Source organism: Pteropus alecto, unplaced genomic scaffold (assembly GCF_000325575.1).
Source record: "Pteropus alecto unplaced genomic scaffold, ASM32557v1 scaffold25, whole genome shotgun sequence".
Taxonomy (NCBI): domain Eukaryota; kingdom Metazoa; phylum Chordata; class Mammalia; order Chiroptera; family Pteropodidae; genus Pteropus; species Pteropus alecto.
Genome location: NW_006441955.1, coordinates 20,726,106 through 20,739,084, shown reverse-complemented (window position 1 = coordinate 20,739,084; position 12,979 = coordinate 20,726,106). Strand labels below are relative to the sequence as shown.

General features: G+C 30.2%; 1 pseudogene; it reads right to left on the bottom strand.

The window, feature by feature from the left end:
* Positions 1-12,374: 12,374 nt before the first annotated feature.
* On the bottom strand, positions 12,375-12,493 carry LOC112485828 (annotated as a pseudogene).
* Between the last annotated feature and the right edge of the window lie 486 nt (positions 12,494-12,979).

Below are 12,979 nucleotides of genomic sequence, written 5' to 3'. Positions count from 1 at the left end.
TAAAAGCACTATACTAACATACATTTACCTTAACATTACATGAGGGGTGCCCTGAAACTTTCCAATATGTGTGTGTGTGTGTGTGTGTGTGTGTGTGTGTGTGTATGTGTAAATAAAATATATGTTGGAGAATGTATATGTATATTTTAATCTTTGTTAGTGTAACAGGACATAAATGCAAAAAAAAAAAATGGATTCTTATTGCTTACTTTAATTGCCCTTTAACCTATTAAAGGACAAGACTTCCCGATGTTGAAAGTATGCACTATAAAAACACATATTTTTACCATTTTTCACACTTATAGACCTAGAATTAGATAAAAGAATCATATCATTAAAAAACTGGCTAAAAAATTCTAGTAAGGAGAATGTCTTTCTTTTCTTTCAATTATAAAAAAGGTAGGTTATGAATTGTAGGGCCCTTTAATGTGTTTGCAGGCTAAGTTCATTTCATTTGGATGGTGTGAAATTCTTTAGACTAAGATACAGCTTAAAAGTAATCTCATATTTAAAGTATACACACAAACACACACAAATGGAAAAGACACTCCAGAGTTTATTTAAATAAAAGATGATTGACTCTTAACTGACCCAGAAATGTTAAGAATATAACCCTGAATTTCCTTCATTTCTCAGTTCTCAGAAATGATTGAGTGTAGATAACTATAAAATGTGAACTTATCGATGCTGTAATAAGCAGATTGTATCTGCTCATCAAAATTATTTAATACGACAAACACATTCTAAAAGATAGATGAAGGATGGAGCAGATAGCCTGAGAGAAATGGTCCAGATTAACAACATCCTCATTTATTTCAGCTGATTGGGCTCCATGCAGAAGATGAGCCTGGAAACTCTGCTGCAATTTTGTGAGATATTGAAATATAGTTTGATTGTGATTTAAATTAGTTATATTGTATTTTTTTTTTAGTTTGCTTATTAGTTATGAGAACTAATTGTGCACAAATAATAGGTGTATTGGTCCATAGGTTTAAATATATATAAACATGTGATTAAACTATCCAGTCCAAAACCTATAATATTACACATGACCCTGGAAGGTTCCTTTTTGTACTTCCCAGTCAATACCACATTCTCATAAAAATAACCACCATTCTTACTGGTATTACCTTCTATTTACTTTTCTTGCTTCTGAACTATATATAAATGAAATCATACAATATATGTTTTTTAGGGTAGAAGTGCTGGGCTTCTTTCACTAAACATAAGGTTTTAAAAATTGATCCATGTGGTAAAGTGTTTTAAATTTATTTTGTTATTGCTTTTTATTTTGATATAATTTTAAATTTATAGAAAGTTTGTAAAGATATTGCAAGGAAAGTCCCATATAATTTGTACCCCAATTTGCCCATTATTTAAAATATATTAGAGATTCAAATGTCATGTTCTGTAATAGATTTTATATATTTTTTCTTTCCAGACTAAATTTTATATAGCATCAAGTATTTTATTTGGTCATTTTTCTTTGGTTTCCATTAATATGAAACAGTCCTTAAATTTTTCTTTATCTTTTAAGATATTATAGCTTTTAAGAGTAAAAATAAAATATTTTGTAGACTCACATTTAATTTAGGTTTATCTGATGTTGACTCTGTAATACATACATTTTATATACTTTTAGTAATAATGGAGAAAAACTGAAAACTTTTTCTCTAAGGTCAGGAACAAGACAAGAATTCTTGTTTTCACCATGTCTATTTAACACAATACTAGAAGTCCTAGACAGAGCACTTAGGCAAGAAAAAGAAAGAAAAACATACATGTTGGAAAGAATGAAGTAAAATTATATCTGTTCACAGACAGTATAATGTTGTATATAGAAAATTCTATAGTTTCTATGTATATATATGTATATATATATATTCTCTATATATTTTTCTCTATATATTTTTTATATAAAAGAAAACAGAACTAATAAAAGAATTCAACAAAGTTATAGATATAAAAACATTCAAAAATCAGTTGTGTTTATATATAATAACATAAAAAATTTGAAGTGGAAATTAAGAAACAATTCATTTACAGTGGTATCATACAAAGGAGTAAACAACTTGTTGCCTGTGGCTTTTCCAAGTATAAATATTTGTACGTTGAGCTAGTTTCTTTCTATTCCTAATTTGTAGAGTGATTTTGTCATCAAAGTGTGCTAAATTTTGTCAAATGCTTTTTTCCACATCAGTTGAAATAATAGTGTGTTTCACTCCCTCATTCTATTAATGAAGTGTGCTGAATTGATATATTTTTATATGTTAAACCATCCTTGCATTCCAGAAGTAAATTCTACTTGGACCTGGTGTATACTTATAACTTATACATGAGTTATCTTGCTCCTTTTAAGATTCTCTTTATCTCTTTGACTTTTGACAGTTTAATTAAAATGTGTCTTATTGTAAATTTTTTAGGTTGATTTTACTCAGAGTTCATTGACCTCTTGGGGGTATTCTTCTGGGTTGAAAGAAAAGTTTGGGACTAGAAAGCTGTGGTAGTTGCACAACATTGTTAATGAATTGAATTATATACTTTAAAATGGTAAATTGTATGTTATTCAAACTTCACCTCAATATTTAAAAAGCTCACAAAGCATTAAATATACTAAACATGAGATACTAAAACAAATGAATAATTAAAATGAAGACAGAAAGGAAGGAACAGAGAGACAAACAAGAAAGTACAAAGGTAAACTGATTATATAATGATGGACATAAATCCAAGCATATCATTAGCTGAATTAAATGTTATTATTCTAAATAGTCTAATAGGCAAAGATGGATGGAGTAAATAAAAAGACCCAATTACATGCTTCAAGAAATAAACAAACCTTAAAAATAAAGAGTTTGAAAAGGAGTGCGTTTATATATAATTTTATATAATATATTATATATATTGTATATATATATATCTGGAATAAAAGCTGAAGTGGAATGACTATCTTTATATTAGTTATAAATTGAGTGTAGTTTAAAGAGTAATTCCAACAATTACAGTGAATGGTTTAGATAATAAAAAAAAGAAGTCATTGGTGAGACATAACTATAAACATGTTGCCTGATAACAGAGCTTTAAAATACATGAAGCAGAAATGAAAAGAAATAAAGGGAGAAAGAGCCAATAATATAAATCTCTTTTAGAAATTGTTTGAATATCTATATTTTAAAAAAAGTACATACGTAGATGATCTTAACTATGTTATTAACCACTTTGATCTCATTGATTATAGAACTTTCCATATACAATTTCAGAACGCAAACTCTTTTCGCATATTCACATGGTACAATCACTAAATACAGACAATATATTGAATCCCAAGACAAATTTCAATAAATTTAAAAAGATCATACAATGTTTTTTCTCTGAATGCAATAGAATCATATTAGAATTCAATAAGAAAATTGGGAAAACCACAAACATTTGGCAATTAAGCAATCCACATAGAAATTTACATGTCTAAGATTTAATTACAAAAAAAAATAAAAAAAATATTTTGAAATTTATGAAAATAAAAGCACAAGATGTACACATTTTTGAGTTGCTTCTAAAGCAATCTTCAGAGGAAATCTCAGAATTTTAAATGCTATTTTTTAAAAAATATCTACATCAGTGTCTATATCTATATCTAATATTAATGGATTAAAGCTACACCAGAAGAAGCCAGCAAAAAAAGAGCAAAGGAAATACAGCTAAGTAGAAGAAAGAAATAGTAAAGAGAAGCAGAAACCAATTAGTGGAAACAAGAAACTAGTAAAAAAAATTAACAAAACTTAAAGCTAGTACTTTGAAAACGTCATCAAAATTGATAAATTTTAGCTAGGCTGATCAAATAAGATAGAAAGAATACATAGTACTAATACCAGATTGAAAAAAGATTAGCATGCAGATATTAAAACTTTTATGCACAAAAATTAATCACTTAAAAATAGTCACATTTCTTGAAAAACACAGCTTATGAAATTGACATTGGAAAAATTAGAAATCTGAATAGCTCTGTACTATTAAAAATAAATTTGTTATCAAGATATGTTTCCAAAAGAAAAGTCTGTTCCCAAATAGTTTTACTAATGAATTTATGAAATATTCGAGGGAAGTATAACATCGGCTTTACATTTTTTTAGTAAATAAATGAGAAAGGAATGCTGCCCAATTTATTTTGAGTCCAGCTAACTCCTAATACTTATACCTAACCAAGACATTACAGAAAAAATATATATATATATATATAATCAAGTAAAAAGAAAAGATTACAGATCATAAATATTTGTGCAAAATATTAGCTAATCATACATAAAAAAGATGATATGATTGAGTAGGGTTTGTTTAATATTTGAAACTCAACCAATGTATTTCAATGCATTAATAGAATAAGAAGAAAAAAAACATATTATTATTTAAAAAGTTGTTAGGAAAGCATTTTATAATAACTCTCTGCAAACTAGAAATACTTAGGAATGTCTTTAAAGTGATAAAGAGCATTTAAATAAAATTGGTAACATAATAATTAAACACTGAACTGTTACCAATTATTGTGAGAAATAAGTCAAGAATACATGCATTCCTCCTCTCTTGTATTCATTATTGTATGAGAGATTTTAAGCAAGAAAAATGCAGTAAAAATATAATAAAAGACATATATATTGGAAAGAAGTAAAACTGTCTCCTTTTATAGATATATAATGGTAAACAGAAAATTCGAGGAAATATATAAAACAAGTACTAAAATTTATAAATTAGTTTTGGAAAATTGCTGTATATAATGGTAACATATGAACATAAATTATGTTTTTGTACAGTAGTGGCAAATGACTGGAAAATAAAATTACACAGGTAATACATTAATGACAATACTAAAAACTATATCATATGACTAAATCTAACAAAAGAAATTCAAGACCTCAACACTATAACCTGTATGAATTGCTGAGAGAATTTAAATATCTAAATAAATGAAGAGATACATGGAAGACTCAATTTTGTTACTATGAGAAGTCTTCCCAAGTGGATCAATTTCAGTGCAATCACAATTGTAATCCCAGCTGGAATTTTTCTAAAAATTGACAAGTTTGGGAGATTTTTCTTTGAAAAATTATACAGAAATGTAAAAAAAAAAAAAAACCCTAGAATTATTTAAACATTATTTTAGAGGACAAAGATGAAGAAATTTCTCTACCATATTTCAATATTTAATATAAAGCTATAATAATCAAGACAGCTTGGTATTATGAAAATAAATATGCATAAAGATAAGTTGAACAGAATGGAATCCATAGATATACGCACAAATATATGACCGATTGATTTTCAACAAAGATGCCAAAGAAATTTAATAGGGAAACATTTTCAAAAATATAGTGCAGGGTTAACTAAATATTCATTTTTTTAAGTTAACATAAATCTTTAGTTTATACTGTGCACAAAAATTTACTCGAAGTGGATCATAAAACCAAAATATAAAATGTTAAACTATAAAACTTCTAGAAAAAATAGTTGGGTAAGGGGAAGTTTTGTGACCATGGTTCACAAAGACAAAAGGTCATAAAATGTACTTCAGAAATAAGAACTTTTGTTATTTAAAAGATATAATTAGGAAAATGAAAGGCAAGCCTTAGACTGGGAAATAGACTTATAGACAGAAAATATCAAGAATTCTTAAAACCCAATAATAAAGCAAGCAACACAATAAAATGGATAAAAAAAAAATACTCAAAAGATGAAAGAATGGTCGAGAAACACATAAAAATAACTAACGGAATTAGTTATAAGAGAAATACAGATTAAAATCACAGTGAAATGAATGACTAAAATTTAAAAGATTGACATGAGAGAATGCTGGTAAGAATGGAAAAGAAGCTCTAAAGCATTGTTTCTAGGAGTGTCAACTAGTACAGCCATTTTAGAATTTCTTGATGAGTAATACATTAGCAACCAGTCATTCCACACCAAATATTTGCCAAAAATTATGTGTCCATAAAAATATCTGTACATAAATGTTCATAGCAGTTTTATTTATAAAACACAATTCAAAATGTTCGTCAGTGTATCCATAAACAAATTGTGGTATAGTTACACAGTAGAATACTAGCTGACATTAAAATATGAATGAGAGTGATGTCAGTAAGATGGCCAAATAAAATATTTCTCATTTGTATCCCCCTCTCAACAACAATAGTTTGGCATTCATTCACAGACAAAAGTGCATTTGTGGGATCTGTAGGATTCAGGTAAGAGACTATAAAACCTCAGTGCACTACAAGAACCAGGAGAGGCATTTTGAGAAGACAGACTTGCATCTCGCAAGACAGACTTGCAGAGCATGGTTTGTGCTATAGTCCCTCCTGAAGACTTAGCTACAGCCCTGTTTGGGTTTGGTTCTGTTTAGCTCCATACACCAAGGGGTCCAGTAATCTTGTCACCCATGCATTAGTAATAGGCATGTAGACCTCAGTCTCAGCAGCGAACCCTGAAGTAGCCTGTGAACTGGCTTCAGCTTCCCTAGGCATCAGGGTAGAAACACACTGATCTAGAAAAATCATTCATAGATAAGACAGTCTTTAAGAATTGCAGGTGTCCAGAGGAGAATTTCCAGCACACCACTGTAGCAAAAACTTCGAGATTGGATGTTTTGAATATGGTAGGAAGACGGTAAGCTTGACTTTATCTGTATCACACTTTCCCCAATATGGTACAGCTCAGTGTGGTACCAAGAGAGCCCTTGCAGCCTGTGATTTCTCCTGTGTATGTGTGTGGAGGGTGATGTGAGCAACTGTGAGTGAGTGTCTGTCTTCCCCAGCTGTGCAGGATGCCTTGAGGCCCATTTCTCTCTTACTCATCCAGAGTACTAAATTGTGAACTATATGACTATAGCAGTAAGTACCTGGGAGAACAACAGACAAAGCTAAGAAAAGAATGTATCAAAGGGACTTGGATCCTACTAACATCCTCATGGACTTCATCTGGAAGCCTGCCGATTAACCACTGGGGGCATCTTGCCTGTGGATACCTCCAACTGGCTTATAGGCACCCTCAATGCTTGGCGCACTTCATCCACACATACCCCATCCCATGGGCAGCTCTTTTTGCATGCATGCAATGTGAATAAGGCAAGTTTGTGTGGATAGCTGGTGGATATGTGCAGAAAACTGGCATGAATCTGTGAAACTGGGAGAAATCAAAAGCTTGAGCTTACAACACTACCTTAAGGAAAGCAGAAAGAAGGTTACCTGCACTTGGCCTGGCTTTGAAAATGGCATAATATTATATATAGAAAACCCTAAAGACTCCATTGAAAAAACTGTTATAACTAATCAACAAAATCAGTGAAGTTAGAAGTTGTAAAATCAACAATCCCATTTGCAATAGTATCCAAAAGCATAAAATACTTAAGAATAAGTTTAATTAAGTTGGTGAAATATCTGTATTTGAAAACTTTAAGAATTTGGTGAAAGAAATGGAAGAAGGCACAAATAAATGGAAAGATATGCCATGTCCATAGATCAGAAGAATATATTTATACTACAAAAAACCAACAATAGAGCCAATGAAAGTCCTATCAAATTCCAATGGCATTTTTCACAGAAATAGAAAAACAATTCTAAATATGGCATGGAACCACAAAGACTCTGGATTTCTAAAGTAACCCTGAGAAAGAACAGAGCTGGAGGTATGACAATCCCTGACTCCAATATGTATTACAGACCTCTAGTAATCAAAACAGCATGGTATTGGCATAAAAACAGACATATAGGTAAATGGCACAGACTTGAGCCCAGAAATAAACCCTCACTATATGATCACCTAATATCTGACAAGAGAGTGAAAAATACTAAATGGGAAAAGAACACAATAAATGATGTTGGAAAAACTGGAAAATCACATGGAGAAGAATGAAAGTGGACTCCTATCGTACATCACTCAAAAATTAACTTAAAATGTATTAAAGATTTAAAAGTAAGACCTGAAACTATAAAATTCCTGGAAATAAACATAGGGGAAAATCTCCTGGATATTAGTCTTCCTATCAAGTTTTTAGATATGTCACCAAAAAAATAAGCAAAAAAGAAATAATGAACAAAAGGGACTACAATAAACTAAAAAGTTTCTGAACACAAAAAAAGTAACAATCAAGAAAATAAAAAAGCAACCTATAGGATGGGAGAAAATATTTGCATACCATATAACTGATAGGGTTAATATCAAAAATATTTAAGGACTTTATACAACTCAATAGTGAAAAAAAAACAAAAAACAAATAATCTCATTTAAAAGGGGGCAGAAGAACTAAATGAACATTTTTCCTAAGAAGGTATCCAAATGGCCAACAGGGTACATGAAGAGATGTTCAACATCACTAATCATGAGGGAAATTCAAATCAAGACCACAATGAAATATTCTCACACATGTTAAAATAGCAATTATCAAAAAGACAAGAGATAACAAGTATTGGTAAAGATGTAGATAAAGGGACACCTTGTGTATTGTTGGTGGGACTGTAAATTATTACAATTATTATGGAAATTGGTATGGAGTTTTCTCAAAATATTAAAAATAAAAGTACCATATTTTCAGTAATTCTGTTTTGGGGTATGTATCTGAAAGAAGTAAAATAAGTATATTGAAGAGAGATTTGCATCCCATGTTCATTGCAGTGCTACTCACAATAGACAAGATATGCAAACAGCTTAAGTTTCTGTCTACAGATGAATGGATAAAAAAAGTATGTATCTATCTATCTCTATATATATAGGCAGGACATATATCCTGTATATATCATTGATACATGGATGGATCTTGAGGGTATTATTCTAAGTAAAATAAGTCAGACAAAGAAACACAAAAACTGCATGATCTCATAAGTGGAATCTGAAACATTGAGTTTAGAGAAATATTATGTAGAATGGCGGTTTCTAGGGGTTGGGGGATGGGGAAAATGGAGAGATATTGGTTAAAGGGTACAAACTCTTAGTTATAAGACAAATTCTGGCTATCTAATGTGCAGCACGCTGACTTTAGTTAACAATACTTTATTATATACCTGAAAGATGCTGAGAGTAGATATTAAATATCCTCGACACACAAAAAATTTGTAATTATGTGAGGTGATGGATGTGTTAACTAACCCCATTGTGGTAATTATTTTGCCGTATATACATGTATCAAATCATCACATTGTACACAATGTTATATGTCAATTATATTTCAATACATCTAAAAAATGAATAAACTATTTATCCATGTAATAATATTAATACATTTCAAAATTATTATGCTGAGTGGAAGAAGCCAGCCAAAAAAGTGTAAACTACAATTTCATTTATATAAAATTTTAGAAAATATAAATTAATCTTTGTGACAGAAAGCAAATCAGTAGTTTACTATGGATGGTTAGAAGAGAGATAGATGGATTAGAAAGAAAACTTGGAGATGATAGAAAGTTTTATATCTTTATTGTGGTGATACTTTCTTGCATGTGTACTCACCAAGTCATACCCTTTAAATATGTCTAGTTTATTTTAAGTCAATTATAATTTTATGCATTTATTTTAAAAATCTATAATTTTATTGCATTTATGGAATCTTCCTTTGATTCCCAAGTCTTAACCCTCAGTCTAAATGTGGTTATACTTCAGGATTGTAGATGATGGGAAAATATTCTCTTCTTTCATTTTCTTTTATTACGTTATACTTCTCTTCATCTATGTATTATGGGTAATGGCTTTAGATAGAAGAAATATTAAAGAAAAAAGAACAATAGAGCAAAGCTCTTTACTTAGCTAGTGATTTCTGTATTTTTCTTTTTGTCGAATGTCTTCTGTAATGGAAGACATCCAAATGCTTACTTTCCCTATAGCAGATTTCTTGATACACTGTCCTCCATAGACCATAGGGACTTCATATTCTTTAACAAGAGTCAGGGGCTTTTTGTGACATCTCCTTAGAGGATGTTGTCCTCTTGTTACTTCTGGTAATTTCCTTGGGTAGAAAATATATGAAGGTGGCTTATATCACATTATTTCTTTGGTGTGAAAATGACCCACAGGAAAACTTAGTCAAATCTAATGTACTAAACTCTGAATGTGCAGGGCACCATCTCTGTGAACTTTTATGTTTTTGTTTTTGTTTTTTCTCTCAACTTCTAATTTTTATATTTCTCAAAACTCCTGAGAACATATATATAAGCTCTGGGCATATACATAAGCTCTGTGCTATCCCATAACAAAGATCCCCCTATTGTTTATAGGTTGTAAGTGGGAGACCAGAAAGGACTTTCAAAAGATCAAATTAGTCACCTTGCTTTAGAATGTTGTGGCATTTATCACCTACTCTTTTCAATTTCGATATTTCAGTTCAGATTCTAAGACAACAGAAAAAGAGGTGTGTGTGTGTGTGTGTGCGTGTGTGTGTGTGTACGCACCCATGTGTACTGTAAGTATTGAACTTCTCTATCATTTTTAGTGACTTGAGGGAGGAAGAGTAGGTTTTAGAAGAAGCTTGGTCTGCTACCTTTATCCTATCTACCACTCTTCATCCTTCTTCAATGATATGATCTTTAATTATTTTAATAAAACTATCAAATAAGTGTGAAGGATTATATAAATTATTTCTCTGTGTAAGACGTTTTTTGGAGAAGTCCTGAATAGTGTGTAATCTGCTGTGCTGACTGAAAATGTGAGGCCTTCTCAGACAATTTGAGTGATAAGCACGTTCCTTAGATATGAGGCTGGGACAAGTCAAGAGTCTTTGTAAAATTCACTGAAATTCATGATGAAAAGAGTTAAGAGAAATAAGGAGTCAGATAAACAGATAAGCGTAACATATCTAAAATGACTACTTAAAAATTATTTTAAAACCAGGAACATTACTTTTGTGTATGGCTCAGATAATAGTCTAATGACCTCTCAAAGTATTAATAACAGAAAATAGTTTAAATGAAAATGCATGTTAAAAGCTAAAACATAACATGAAATATTTTCATACAAAAAGAAGATACATTTCTTACTTCTTTTACTCATTCTCTTCTTATTACCTCTTCACTACATTTTATTTGTATTCAATAAGCATATTAGTAAGCTTCGTGCCATGCATAGAGCAAATCCATGGTCAGACCAAAGTAATCAAATGTTTAACTACCATTAAGCAGCTTACAGTCTAGGGCAGAAAGTGAACTAATAATAATCAATATACAGTGAAATAAACAAGAAGAAATTATATCTTAATTATATAAAATAACTTGCCCAATGACAAAGAGCAAATAAGAGGGAGATATGAATTTTTTAATCCATGGCTGTAAGAAATCAAGATCCTTGTCTTTCCAAGAGTGTCTCCCAAGGCTGGCTGTCAGGTTGAGAAATAGGATTAAAACATTGAAATAAGAATAACAACTGATATAACATTTAAGGTAGCAGATATATGATCCTTTTAGTAAATAGATCTAATTGTGCCGAACAAATGTTTTTTAGTATTTTTTTAGAACAGACTTATCTATTTCTAATACAAAGATAACATGCTTGTTTTCCCCCTAATATTAGTATTTAAATGTTTCAAAGTCTACCACTATATCATAGGTCGAAATAAATACATTTTTATATCTCCTAAGTAGTACGTCTTTGTATCATCAAAATTAGTCTAATCAAGAATATTGTACTTTTTTGTTGTACACATTTATTTCTAAGCATACACTGTGAACTGTGAGCTAAGGAATACCAAGTCATGAAGATTCGCTCCCAACATTTATTCTGATAACACAGAAAAATAAAATATTTTAATGTTCATAATTTAACTGTACCCAAAATACAAATTAGAAATTTTTAAAACTTATAAGTAAACTAAATGGCACAAATGTGTTTATAAGTGATTCAACCAAGATACCACTGAAACTTGGTAACAGCTAGCATGGATAGATATTTGTGAAACCTTCTGACAATCAACTAAAGCTAATGAAAATATTTGTTTTGACACATAAAATTAGGAATGAAACAAGATCTTAGATAATATTTATTAAGAGGCTCTTGCAGAATAAGCACAGACATTTCATAGACTGTTGAGTTTATTGGTATATATTTGTAATTTGATGGAATAAATCAAGTAATCACTCAGCTTCTTTATTTTGCCACTGTGGGTAAACGTAGAAGGAGACAAATGGCAACATCCTTAGTTATTGAAATTAATTTTAGTACTGAGATTGTACAATTATCTTTTTCGTTTATAAATTGTTAAAACAATAATATGTGCATTTACTTGTTCAAATTTTATTTATTTATTTTTAATTTTCATTTTTTATTTTTTAGGTGTGGCAATCCTTGGTTGACCTCACAGATTGCAAAGATCTTGTCAGTTTACAATCCCTTATTTTTTAAATTTTTTACGTCTATAGCACCTGGTCTTCCTAGGTGGTCTCCCATCCAAGTACTAACCAGGCCCGACCCTGCTTAGCTTCTGCAAACAGATGGGATCAGGCTTGCTCAGGGTGGCATGGCTGTAGACTAAATTTTATCTTTCTAAATGCCTACGAATTATAATTACATGATGCTTGCACACACGATAATTAGCAAATATCGGTTCTAAAGTAGTAGCTTATTCTGAGGTTTCAAATTCTCTACCTTTCTTTACATATAGTTTTATGACCTTAATATATTATTGTAATATAGATGATTAAAATGAATTAAATATATTATTTACTAGTTGTTAACTAATTTCTCCCTGAAAATCATATTTATTTTATTTTTTTAAAATTAAAATTGTAAAATATTTGCTTCAGTTTTTAAAAATCTCTTGTATTTATAAATATAATTGATTCTCATTCACAGTGGTTCTAGGAAGTTCTCATGAGCACTAAATCAGCAAATACTGAATTGCTGCCCCAGGAGAAAGATAAGATTAGATTCCTGTGAACCTCTGGTTACAATATTTTTATGAAGAAACCAATACATGACATATTTTGTATGCTTTTATTTTGAGACACCTTATTTA